Source organism: Dipodomys ordii, unplaced genomic scaffold (assembly GCF_000151885.1).
Source record: "Dipodomys ordii isolate 6190 unplaced genomic scaffold, Dord_2.0 Scaffold1, whole genome shotgun sequence".
NCBI lineage: Eukaryota > Metazoa > Chordata > Mammalia > Rodentia > Heteromyidae > Dipodomys > Dipodomys ordii.
In genome coordinates this window covers 12396878-12409765 of record NW_012267217.1, presented here as the reverse complement: position 1 = coordinate 12409765, position 12888 = coordinate 12396878, and the positions used below count along the sequence as shown (strand labels likewise).

Below are 12888 nucleotides of genomic sequence, written 5' to 3'. Positions count from 1 at the left end.
GAGGGAGGGAAGGAGGGAGAGAGGGAGGGAAGGAGGGAGAGAGGGAGGGAAGGAGGGTGAGAGAGAGGGAGGGAGGGAGGAAGGGAAGAAGAAAGAAAGAAAGAAAGGCAGGAAGGAAGGAAGGAAGGAAGGAAGGAAGGAAAAGAGAGAGAGAAGACAGCCAAGAATTAAATGTGTAACCTACTAAAAATTAGAAGAGTGAGGGAAGGAATGGGTAGGACAAGGAGTGAAAATGATCAAGATATATTGTATTCATAAGCTACTTTGCTAAATGGCAATTCCTTTATACAACTACTTAAAAGTGATGAGAAAGAAAGATAACCAAGGGTAAAAAGGACAAGTTGATGAGTGTCTATGCTGACCAATGTTCAAGAGATTTCAAATATTAAAGAAAAATAAACTTTTTTTTTCACAACGGGTTTGCCGTAAGAACACAGGTGCTGTGAAAACCACCACTAAGTCAAGGCCAAAATGGGAAGGAGAAGACCCATATCAACATTGTCGTCATTGGACACGTCGATTCCGGCAAGTCCACTACTACCAGACATCTGATCTACAAATGTGGTTGCATCGACAAGAGAACCACTGAGAAGTTCGAGAAGGAGGCTGCTGAGATGGGAAAGGGCTCCTTCAAGTATGCTTGGGTCTTGGATAAACTGAAGGCTGAGAGTGAGCGTGATATCACCATTGACATCTCCCCTGTGGAAATTTGAGACCAGGAAGTATTATGTGACCATCATCGATGCCCCAGGACACAGAGACTTTATCAAGAATATGATTACAGGCACATCCCAGGCTGACTGTGCTGTCCTTATTGTTGCTGCTAGTGTTGGTGAATTTGAAGCTGGTATCTCCAAGAATGGGCAGATCTGTGAGCATGCCCTTCTGGCTTACACACTGGGTATGAAACAACTGATTGTTGGTGTTAACAAAATGGATTCCACTGAGCCACCCTACAACCAGAAAAGATACGAGGAAATCGTCAAAGAAGTCAGCACCTACATTAAGAAAATTGGCTACAAACCTGACACAGTAGCATTTGTACCAATTTCTGGCTGGAATGGTGGCAACATGCTGGAGCCAAGTGCCAATATGCCTTGGTTCAAGGGATGGAAAGTCACCCGTGAAGACGTTAGTGCCAGTGGTACCACCTTGCTCGAGGCTTTGGATTGCATCCTGCTACCAAGTAATCCCATTGACAAGCCTTTGAGCCTGCCCATACAGGATGTATACAAAATTGGTGGTATTGGAACCGTCCCTGTGGGCCGAGTGGAGACTGCTGTTCTCAAACCTGACATGGTGGTCACCTTTGCTCCTGTCAATGTCACAACTGAAGTAAAGTCTGTTGAAATGCATCAGGAAGCTTTGAGTGAAGCTCTTCCTGGGGATAATGTGGGATTCAACGTCAAGAATGTGTCAGTCAAAGATATTTGTCTGGCAATGTTGCTGGTGACAGCAAGAATGATCCCCCCATGGAGGCAGTTGGATTCGCTGCTCAGGTGATCATCCTGAACCATCCAGGCCAAATCAGTGCTGGCTATGCCCCTGTGCTGGATTGTCACACAGCTCACGTTGCTTGCAAGTTTGCTGAGCTGAAAGAGAAAATTGATCGCCTTTCTGGTAAAAAGCTGGAGGATGGCCCTAAATTCCTGAAGTCTGGTGATGCTGCCATTGTTGACATGGTTCCTGGCCCATGTGTGTGGAGAGCTTCTCTGATTATCCTCCTCTGCGTCGTTTTGCTGTTCGTAATATGAGGCAGACAGTTGCTGTGGGTGTCATCAAAGTTGTGGACAAGAAGGCTGCCGGAGCTGGCAAGGTCACCTAGTCTTCCCAGAAAGCTCAGAAGGCTAAATGAATATTATCCCTAACATTTACCTTTTCAGTATTAACTGGTGGTGGAAGAACTGTCTCAGAACTGTTTATCTCAATTGGCCATTTAAGTTTAATAGTAAAAGACTGGTTAATGATAACAATGCATCGTAAAACCTACAGAAGGAAAGGAAAATGTCTTGTGGACCACTTTTTTTGTGTGGCAGTTTTAAGTTATTAGTTTTTAAAAATCAGTACTTTTTAATGGAAACAACATGACCAAAAATCTGTCACAGAATTTTGAGACCCATTAAAACAAAGTTTAATGAGAAATAAAAGAAAAAGAAACTTAAAGACATATGTGACCTTCTGAAAATATTATGGACAAAATTATCTTATTTACAGTGACCAAAGTATAACAAAATTCATAGATGATGTTTTGGAAGACTTAACAAAACAAGAACTAAAAAGTAAAGCAATTATTTCGATACATCTTGTGGGAATCCCCACAAATATTGTCTCTATATGTCAGAATAAATAGAACAATTATTTAGACATTTTAATGAATATCTAGCCTTTGTAAATACTGTAAAATGAACTGCTCTGTAAGTATAACTTGGTAAAAATTTTTCAGAATTATACACTACATGTATACACACAGCACACCTAGAGCCAAAATTCTGCCAGTGTAGGAAAAATAGCAGGAATAGCTCTGGAGATTTAAATGGCTTTGAACATATGGACATCATTAATTTCAAAATAGAAAAATGAAATAAAATTTATTTAGAATATATTGAATTTCTAACTTTACCCAGAATTCAGAATATAAACTCTCAATCAGCATTTGTTCCTGTAGTAAGTATAGCATTTCTTTGATACATACTACTAGAGTTTATAAAGTATAAGTTCAAGAAAGATAATTACACAGTTTTAGCTTCTATAGTAAAATACTTTACGGAGCGTCACATTTAAAAGTGGAAACTAATAATATAAACTTTTTTTAAAGAAACATAAACAACCAGAAATAGAATTTTTGCCAATCATGAATGTTTCTTCTCATAACATCCATTAAAATATATTCAGAAACAAGATACAAAAGGACTGATGTATATCATCATCAACAATGAATTGGATAATAATCTTAATGTTGTTAAACCAGAAACTACTGCCAATTTGGAAAAAAATTTCAGAAATTGTCAAAAGTATCCAAGCTAACATTTATCATTGAAGAAAGAGAGAAAATGAGGTCAATAATTCAATATATATTCCATAAAATGAAGAAAAGTCAGGAAAAGCATAGATCGGGATTGATGAGTAAGAATGTTAAAAGGGGTGACATTGCTGGGAGCCAATGGTTCCTGCCTGTAGTCCTAGCTACTCAGGATGCTGAGGTCTGAGGATCATGGTTTGAGTCCAGCCTGGGCAGGAAAATCTGTGAGACTTATCTCCATAAACCACCAGAAAACTGGAATTGGCCCTGTGGCTCAAGTGGTAGAGTGATCACCTTGAGCTGAAGAGCACAGGGACAGCAACAGCACCCAGTCTCAGAGTTCAAGCCCCTGGACAAACAACAACAACAACAACACAACAAAGATGAATTTTTACTCAGAAACTGCTTTGTAAAATGAGAACTGTTTAGTACAACTACTCAAAGAAAATACAAATTAAATCTCCTATCCTTGTTAATGTAACTTCTAGGACACAGTGCTACATGCCTAAGGTCTTATTATCCCTTATAAGAAATTGAGAAATAGCAAGTTACCACTGATTATCATTGCATTACTTCAGGTGCAAAGATTTTATTTTCATTTCTTCTATTACAAATAATCCAAATAGATACTGTGGTACACAGAATTTTCATGGAAACCTCATGATGATAGTACTAGTATACCTATACAAGTCACACTTTGCCTTCCTCGTGTATTCTCACAACTCAGTTTGACATAATAGCAGAACCCACCAGCTATGTAAAATTGAGCATTTGGATAAGCTCACAAAGTTTATTGCTTCTTTCCACATCTTAAAATATACCATGCTGGTACCTCCTATGAATCAAATTCTACATGTAGAATGTATTGTGTATGAGTGTGTGTGTGCGCCCATGTGAGCGCGTGTGTGAAGCTTGTCTATCTTTTCTAAATTTTACATTGTTAATTCCTTCTTATCACTTCCTCCTCTCTCTCCTCCCATACTGTCCCTTCTTCCTGCCCCTTTTGCCCTTCATTCCTCTCTCCTCATCCCTTCCTTTCATGCCCTCACCACGTTTATGTCTTCTTCTCCCCTCATTTCTCTCCCCTCTCTCCCTGATCCTTTCTTTTCCCTAGGCTCTTCTCTACTGTCCACACCTTCTATCCTCTTCTTCCTTTCTTTCTTATTATCTCCTCCTCCATTTTTCTTCCTTCCTAGAGGCAATCCAAGGCAACAGAGCAAGAGACTATCTCAAACAAAAAAACAGAGATACACCAAAACAATATAGGCTTCTGAGTAGTAAAACGTATTATGATATTAAAAGTAATCCTGTGTTAATCCATTATAGATCCCTTATAATAATATGAAAATATTACTAAAGAATATTTCTAAAAACACCTAAAATTTTGGAATACCAAATTACATATGTTTTTTAAATCATAATATTTTGTGCCCATTTTTGTTTAGCATTTACTATATTATGACATTTTCTTCATTGAAGATGACTATGGTTAAAAGTTTCTGGGTATATATAAAAATGAAATGAATTTAAAAATTTCCCAAATGTCTGAAACAAGTGTTAAATAGGAAAATATATAGTGAGAATGGAAAAGCTAATCCAGGATTTTGTTTTGGATTGTTTTCTCTACCCTGGAGCTTAGCATAAAACAAGAGGTGTAGATTGCCTTTTACTTCACCTGATTGAAGTTACAAATTAATGACAACTCTGAATTACTCTTTGTAATCAATATGGTTACTGCCAGTAGAAGAGATGATCAGTAATAGGTGAGGTGAGATCACAATCAGAGGAGAACTTTTAACCTCTACTAACTCTTTTTAACACCCCTGAGGCAAGTATGACTCCTGGGAGACTGAAATGGATTAAAAATAGAAACTAACAAAAAAATAAAAAAGAAAGCAAAGGTCACTGGCACCAGTCACTTTTATTAATTTACTTACTATAAAATGATATAAGTGATCCAGGAATCTGTGATTTATGCCTGTAATAAAGAGTCTGAAATATTAATGTTCAAAACCACCTCTGGGCAGAAGAGACCATAAAATTCTCATTTCAAACTACCAAAAAGCCAATAGAGCTATAGCTCAAGTGGTACAACACTAAAACACACTTGAGTTCTGATTTCAGGCTCCAGGACCTACACATCCACATGCATGCATGCATGCACCCCTCCTCATACACACAAACAACATTTATAGAAATGAATGAAAAAATTGGTAATTATCAGTAAATGTTTTAAATCTTAACCTTGGACAGGGTGCCCGTGGCTCAATTCTGTAATCCTAGCTACTCAGAATGCTGAAAACTCAGGATTCCAGTTTGAAGCCAGCCTGGGCAGAAAAGTCAGTGAGACTCTTTTAGCTTCATTATATTACTCGGCAAAAGCTGGAAGTGGCGCTGTCACTCAGTGGAATGGTGCTAGCCCTGACTTTCTGGGACAGTACCCAGGTACTGAGTTCAAACTCTAGGAAAAAAAAAATTAACCTTGGGAATTTTTCGGGGGGGGGGGAAGATGGGAAGGGATGGGACGGGAAAAAACGATGCTTGGTAAGAAATGTACTCATTACCTTGCCCCTGTAATTGTAATTCCTCTGTATGGTATTTTCACAATTAAAAAAAAAAAGGGAAAGAACCAAGAATACAAAAAAAAGAGTTATAGATATAATTAAAATTTCCAAATAAAATTTATCCATGTGTATATTTAATGGTTCTCTAATATTTTTCCAGGATTTCTTTAATTTTTTTAAATTTTATTTTATTGTAAAAATGCTGTACAGAAGGGTTACCGTTACATGAGTTAGGTAATAACTACGTTTTCTTGTCAAGCATGGCTACCCCTTCCTTTGTTTTTCTCCTACTATCCTTTCCCTCTCCCAACTTCAGCCACTCCCCCCCCCAAGTTGTAAAATTCATTTCCAACATAGTGTCTACTACATGTCATTGTTGCAACGGGTCATCCTGTGTCCTTGTTTCAGCAATTTGTTATTCCCCTTCCCCACCCAAATCAGATAAATGTATATACAAGATGAAGGGTACCAAAATCAAATAAAGTGACAACGGGATATATCATAGGAGAAAGAACATACAAAACAAACAAAAAATCACAAAATATATTAAAAACAACAACAAAGAGAGATCTCTTGCCCCCTCAGTAGATAAATGGATCAAGAAAAAAATATATCATATATATCACATATATACATATATATGCACACACACACACAGTGGAATTCCATGCTTCCTTCAGACACCACCCTAATTGTTAGGATATGGAAAAGACTTGGGAAAAAATCATATTAAGTGAAATAAGCCAACCCCAAAGAAATATAGGTCTCATGGATTCCCTTATTCACAATAATTAGTATCCGTTTGTGATAAGTTTATCAGATGAGCAGAAAAGTTCAAATGCAATGTACATGTTACCATATAAGGTGATTCTAAGCAAAAGGATTTTTTATTTTATTGTTTATTCCAATATATAGTAACTGGTATAAATCAATCATTATGAAAGAACAAAAAATTTGCTCATATTAATCATGGTTCTTAGACCCTAAATTGTATTCCATAATTGGTTGGTTATTGCTCTTCATAGGAATGAAGATTCTACATTCCAGAAAATGAAAGAGTAACTATTAAAATCATTTATTTTCTGTTTAATTTCAGAGTAACTGTATAAAACCTCCCACTCACAAATAAAAGAGTAATATTTTTACTGATTATCAACAATAATATAAATTTTACTTTTAAGTAGTTTTCAAGAAAAAGTACCTGTGTTTATATATATGCAACTACATTTTAGATCATTCAGCAAACACTAAATTATACATATATATAGAGAGAGAGCTGTGTACTATATAAAAATTCATACATAATTTATATAATTATGTAATGATATACTATATAACATAATATTATATATATAGTTATTTTATATACATGACATATTACACTCATTAAAGGGATTTATTATAAATGTATACTATTTTATCTTACAGAACTATAATTTAATAAATAAAATCACATCTTTTGGGTTCCAAGGGTTTAACTGTGTATGTTACTCTGGCACTGATTTAATGTGCACTTAAATTTGGTATTTCAAATAAGTAAAATGTGGCAAAGAAAAAATATTTAGGTTACTTTTTGATTTCAGTGTTTATTTAAAAATTTCATTTGAAGTGGTGATTTTTAGCATTGAGCAATGTCCATTTGAGAGAGAAGTTGCTGAGGCAGAGAGAAGACCAGTAATAAACACACAAAATTGGTGATAAACTCCTCCAGGTCACCAGTTTGTTAGTCAACTAGCCCACAGTTAGTGGACCTGCTTAGTCTGGTAAATATCTCATATTAACTCATATCTGTCACATTTCTTGTCAAATATGCATTTCTTTTTATTAGCTTTGTTAGTTTCACAAAGTCGTACACATTATGGAAAAAAAATGCTATCTCCTTAAAATAAGAATTTGATGTCAGTATAATTTGTGGAGGGGAAGGGGAAAAACAAATCGTTTAAATAGGGATACAGATGGACCCATTGTAACAATGAGATGTACAAGTCGTTATGTCGAAAACGAACTTTACAACTTTCGTGGGGGGCGGTGGGGGAGGAGGGGGCAGTTAGGATTGGGGGGGGCAGGGGGAGGATGGGAAGGGGTAGGAAGGGGAAACAAAGGAGGAGGCTACAATGCTTGATAAGAAATGTCCTCATTACCTTGCCCATGTAATTGTAACCCATCTGTACAGTATTTTCACAATAAAAAAAAAAAGAAATTAAAAAAAAAGAATACGTGTTCTCAAAGATATTTCTATCCCAAGGGAAGGTATTTTTTTATTTTCTTGTTATAATTTAGAAAATAGTTTCTGTCTATTACTGTCCTTGCCATAAAGTACTTTATTCTCTGTCTTCACTATACTTTATCAATGTTTTCCATGTTACTCAAATAGCCTTGCATACTAATACTTGGAAAATTTATCTTGGAAATCAATATATCAAACAAGTCCTCCTCCCAATTTTGTGAATACACACTACATACGTAGGAAAGAATAAATATATAACACACTAAGTGGAATATGAATTTGTTTCCACAATATCCCTCCAACTAGATATTTTGGATCATGATATAGTAATCCATACTAAACTAGAGGCTTGAATATCAGTATATTTTCATTATATTTTAAACATTTTATTTTAACTTAGTATATTCACAAAGTACTTTCTAAGATGAGGGTCCAAAGATATTAATTTCATGAATTCTAAATATCATAATTTGAAGCCAACTAGGGCAGAAAAATTCATGAAACTTGCCTTCAATGAATTACCAAAAAGCCAAAAATGGATCTATGACTCAACATGTAATCATTGCCCCTGAGCAACAAAAGAGGTGCACTGGCCCAGGTTTTGAGTCCCATAATCACGAACTCGCCTTGCACACGTGCATACACAACACACACACACACACACACACACACACACACACCAAATATTTTAAGTAACTTTATCATGTACAAGAGGGAGTTTATGTATGTATTCCTACCTATGTCTTTTCAAGGACACAGAAAATGTTTACATTAATGCTGTGGGCATTTTTGCTTTCAAGACTCAGATTCCCTTTACAATGAATCCTGTCATAAGTTGGACTAAACAACTTTTTCCTACATTCTAACTGTAATTCATTACACTCTTGTGAATTCTTTATAACGTATTTTTCTTGATTTTCAGAAAACTTCAAAAGCAGACTATCAATCACTGAATGTATTCATGAAAAAAATGACCTTCCTGTCTGAGTTTTGTTCTACATAATCTTTTTCTCCTTGAGTAAATTCTTTAAGTCACTATTATTTTTTGAGTTCTTCTTTCTAAATTTGATATGAAATGTTGATTGTGTTAGATAAACATTGCACTGCATGCTTATTTGTATGTATATGTAACATGTATTTTATATGCAAAATATTATATGATGCCGATGTAATAATATGTTAATTATTTTGCTCGTTTTTTAGTTTACTTTTATTTTCTACATAAAAGGATATAAGGATGAGGAGTTTATTATGTAATTATTAAAGCATATTTATTTTATTAATAGATAGGTATTTTTTTACAAAAGGTTTTGAATTTTCAGATACCTAACTATGTTTTGGTTAGTAATTTTTTTTAGTGAATACAAAAGGATTTTTTTAATTTATGAAAATTCAAACACAAGTAAACCTAATTGAGATATTTTAATACTATTTTCTTAATTTTTTAGTTTTCAATATATTATGAATATATCTCTTTGTATAAGCTGAGCTAAAAGTGGACTAGACATATGTAATCCAAAATTTGTTAGGTCTTTGTAGTATACCAGATTATCTTATAATATCCTCAATCTCCTATAACAGTGCCTAATTATAATACACACATTTAATTGCTAATTTATATGAAGGTATTGTAAATAATTTTCTACACAGATATATCATCTAAAGAAAAACGTATCAACTCATTGAGAGACTTTCTGGCCAGAAATGATTATGAGAGCACTTGATTTTTTTACAATCAGTGCTTATCTGTTATCATTCTATTATAAGTAGAACTCACACTGTTTACTGGTCAAGTCTAGGCATATGAGAGCTGTAAATTATTTGGATGTTGCAATTGGGAAAAAATAATAGCAAGGCAAGCACCTGAAAATTATTTTTTATTACAACAAATTGATTATAATTGGTACTTGCAATTTTAATATTGAGTAATGTATTAACTATTATCTTCTCATATGGTAAATGTATTGTTTAATTATATCTATTATCTCAGATTTATATAGTTTTTTCAGATAATCGAAAATCGGGCAATTGATACTTAAAATATATATTGTTATTGTTGATGAAAAGCACATTGTTAGACTTTCAAAAATATTCAAGAATCACCCATGTTTTATTTGTATATTAAATATTTTATGGTTAATAGTAAAAATAACCCTCACATTTTTATGCATAATTATTTGTGATAGTTTAAAAAACTCTAAAAATTCAATATTTTTAATTTAATTATAAAATTATTATTTTTATCAATATTATTTACTAACAAAACATAGTCATGTCATTAAGTTTATTTACAGAAACTTTAGGCTATGTCTTCAAATTTAATTCATAGCACTCTGCCTAGCTAACTCGCATAGGTTTGTCTTCAATAAAAGAGCTTTTTGATGGCCTCTTAAAGTATGAGATGTGCTGAAAATAATAGATCCTGCTTGATGAATGTAATATAGATGAAGAGATGAAGCATTTAAACATGCGTTTGTTTTGTTGTTTTATAGCTCTGGAAAGTTCTTTTCAGACTTGCATAGTAAAAGAGAATTATATTCACATATATGGGTAAATCTTATCTGTATATGGATTGCATAAATACAAAAGCAAATCACTTAAAATCATTTACGTTTGTGATATGATTTGAAGCAGTAGAATAAATAATCATCTGCTGTACATTTTGCTTGAATTAAATTTGGAATTATAGGAGCAAACTTAAGAATAACACAAAGATCTTTTTTTCTGTGTCCTGGAAATTGAAAGAAGTTGTCCTAAGATTAAAAATACTGCATGTAACATACTGAAAAAAATTGACCACACATGCATTTATGGTTTCACTGAAGATAAGGCAAATTCTTAGCATGTCCAACTTAGGTGGATAAACTGATGACAACCAATGTGGGAATTATCCTGGCTCAATGCCAGCTCCTAGATCACATCTACTGATTTGTCATTATGCTTTTGCTATTTATCAAAAGACTAGTTTTCAGTTACAAAACCTTTGTATATAAGAAAGCTATGTAGCCTGTCCTGTTTCTAAATCTAATCCTACAAAGTAATATACTTTCCAAAGACTTAACTGTTTTACATATTTATGAATTGCTCCACAGGCCCCCTAAGGGATTCATTTCTCAATTGTGTCATAAGACACCACAGTCTATGCTTGGCTTATTTTTTTCATCAAGTATTGTTCCGCAGCTCCACGGTGTTTCCTATTTGTCGTTGTCTAGAGCAAAGTGAAGATGCAGCATTGACCCAGCTGCTCAGTGTGCAGGACTCATGCCTACAAGCAGAGGGATGGTGAGACTCATCATTGCACAGTTCTGTGTCCTATCAGCAAGATCATCTGCAAAAACGCATTCTGACTGAGTAACCCTGAGGTAGACAATGTTTAATTCTCCATTTCAAAATCTTCCGGAATGGAAAAATGATTCAGCTGGAAGGTATCTGCCCTGTCAGCACCCTATTATCCTAACATAGTGTTTACTCTGTTCCTGGCTTCAGTTATCCTTACACAGTTTGATAATCATTTTTAGAAGCTGGCCTACTGTATAACTTTACACAGGCTCACAGTATGATTATGATTGGCTTTAACATGATATGTAAGGATTTTCATCTATATTTTGCCTTACTTTCTTTTATTCTTTATGTTCAGGCAAGAAAAAAAAAACTATGTAACAAGATTTTTTTTCAATTAAACAGACAATTGTTAGAAATTCAATAGGTGTTTAGTAATTATCAGTTATAAAAGTTTGAAACAGTTTTATCCAAAGGTACATACATGTTCACAGAGGTGCTAGTCAAAGTATCTTTGTGTTCTTCTATAAAGATCTGTGAGATTAGATGCAATTATATTGAGAATTTTATTAAGAAATTTGATCTTTCATGGAAGTGTAATGACCCAATTTAGCAATTATTTAATATACCGTACTCCCAAACCATTTACAAGATATTCTACAAAAATGTCATCGTTAATTTTTAACACAGTAGAAGATAATTATGGCAACCACATGTTTAGCTTGATATGAATATGAAAAAAGTGAAGGGACATATTTAATCAGTGAAAAAATAAAATAGCAATAGGTTTATTCTCATTTATCTTAAAATGATCATTTTTTTACATGGACCCATGTTTAGTATTTTGAATAGTGTAATTAAATTAGAGAAAGTATCAGAAAGTATCAATATTTGGATAACATATTTTAGGCATGATTGGGGTAAATAATATTTGTGCAAATATATTCAGTTAAATATTTCTTAAACATTTTATTGAATTTTTACTTTATGTTAGAAACTTTCTGTACAATACTGTACTTGAAACTACTGAGGAGGCAGAAATAGAAAGATGAAGATATCACCACAGCTCAGTCAAAGCTAGCAAATTTTGTCTAATAAAGAGGTCAAGAGGTCCTATCATGGAGCCTATGTTTCTTTGGGTCTGGCTTACTCCATTTAATATGATTTTATTCCAGGTATTTCCATTTCCTTAAGAATGAGGCAATGCCATTCTTTCTGAAGAAAGCATAGAATTCCTGTGTGTGTGTGTGTGTGTGTGTATGCATATATATATGACTTTTTTGATCCATTTGTCTATTGAGGGGCATCTGGGTTGGTTCAATATATAAGCTATGGTAAATAATACTGCAATGAACATCATTGTGATGTTAGCTTTAGTGTGGTCTTGCTTGTGAGGATTACAATAGCTCAATAGCTATATGACCATATAAAATGATTCTAATTGAAATGAACTCCAAGATATGGAAACAAGAGATTATGTTTGTTTGTTTGTGGACCTTGTTGGAGTTAAGGTATTTGTATCAAGTTATTTCTACTTTACTATTTTTTTTCTTTTTCCCTTTGGTTTAACACATGTAGTCAGTGTTGTGTTGTAGTTGTTGTTGATGTTTTCTTTTCTTTCTTTTTTTTTAATTTAATTTAATTTTATTTGTGAACATACTGTACAGAGGAGTTACAATTACATGGGCAGGATAATGCGTACATTTCTTACCAAGCATTGCAGCCCCCTCCTTTGTTTACCCTTCACATCACTTCCCAGCCTCCCCCCTCCCCCCCAATCCCAATCCTTCTCCTTCCCC

At 34.1% G+C, this 12888-nt stretch overlaps 1 pseudogene across 1 annotated transcript in view; it reads left to right on the top strand.

Annotated features, from left to right (window-relative positions):
- LOC105981039 overlaps positions 1-2142 on the top strand; it is a 6888-nt pseudogene extending 4746 nt beyond the window's left edge. Inside the window, exon 3 of the transcript XR_001174783.1 lies at positions 447-2142. The product of XR_001174783.1 is annotated as an elongation factor 1-alpha 1 pseudogene (transcript). The remainder of the gene's footprint in view (positions 1-446) is intronic.
- The last annotated feature ends 10746 nt before the right edge of the window (positions 2143-12888 follow it).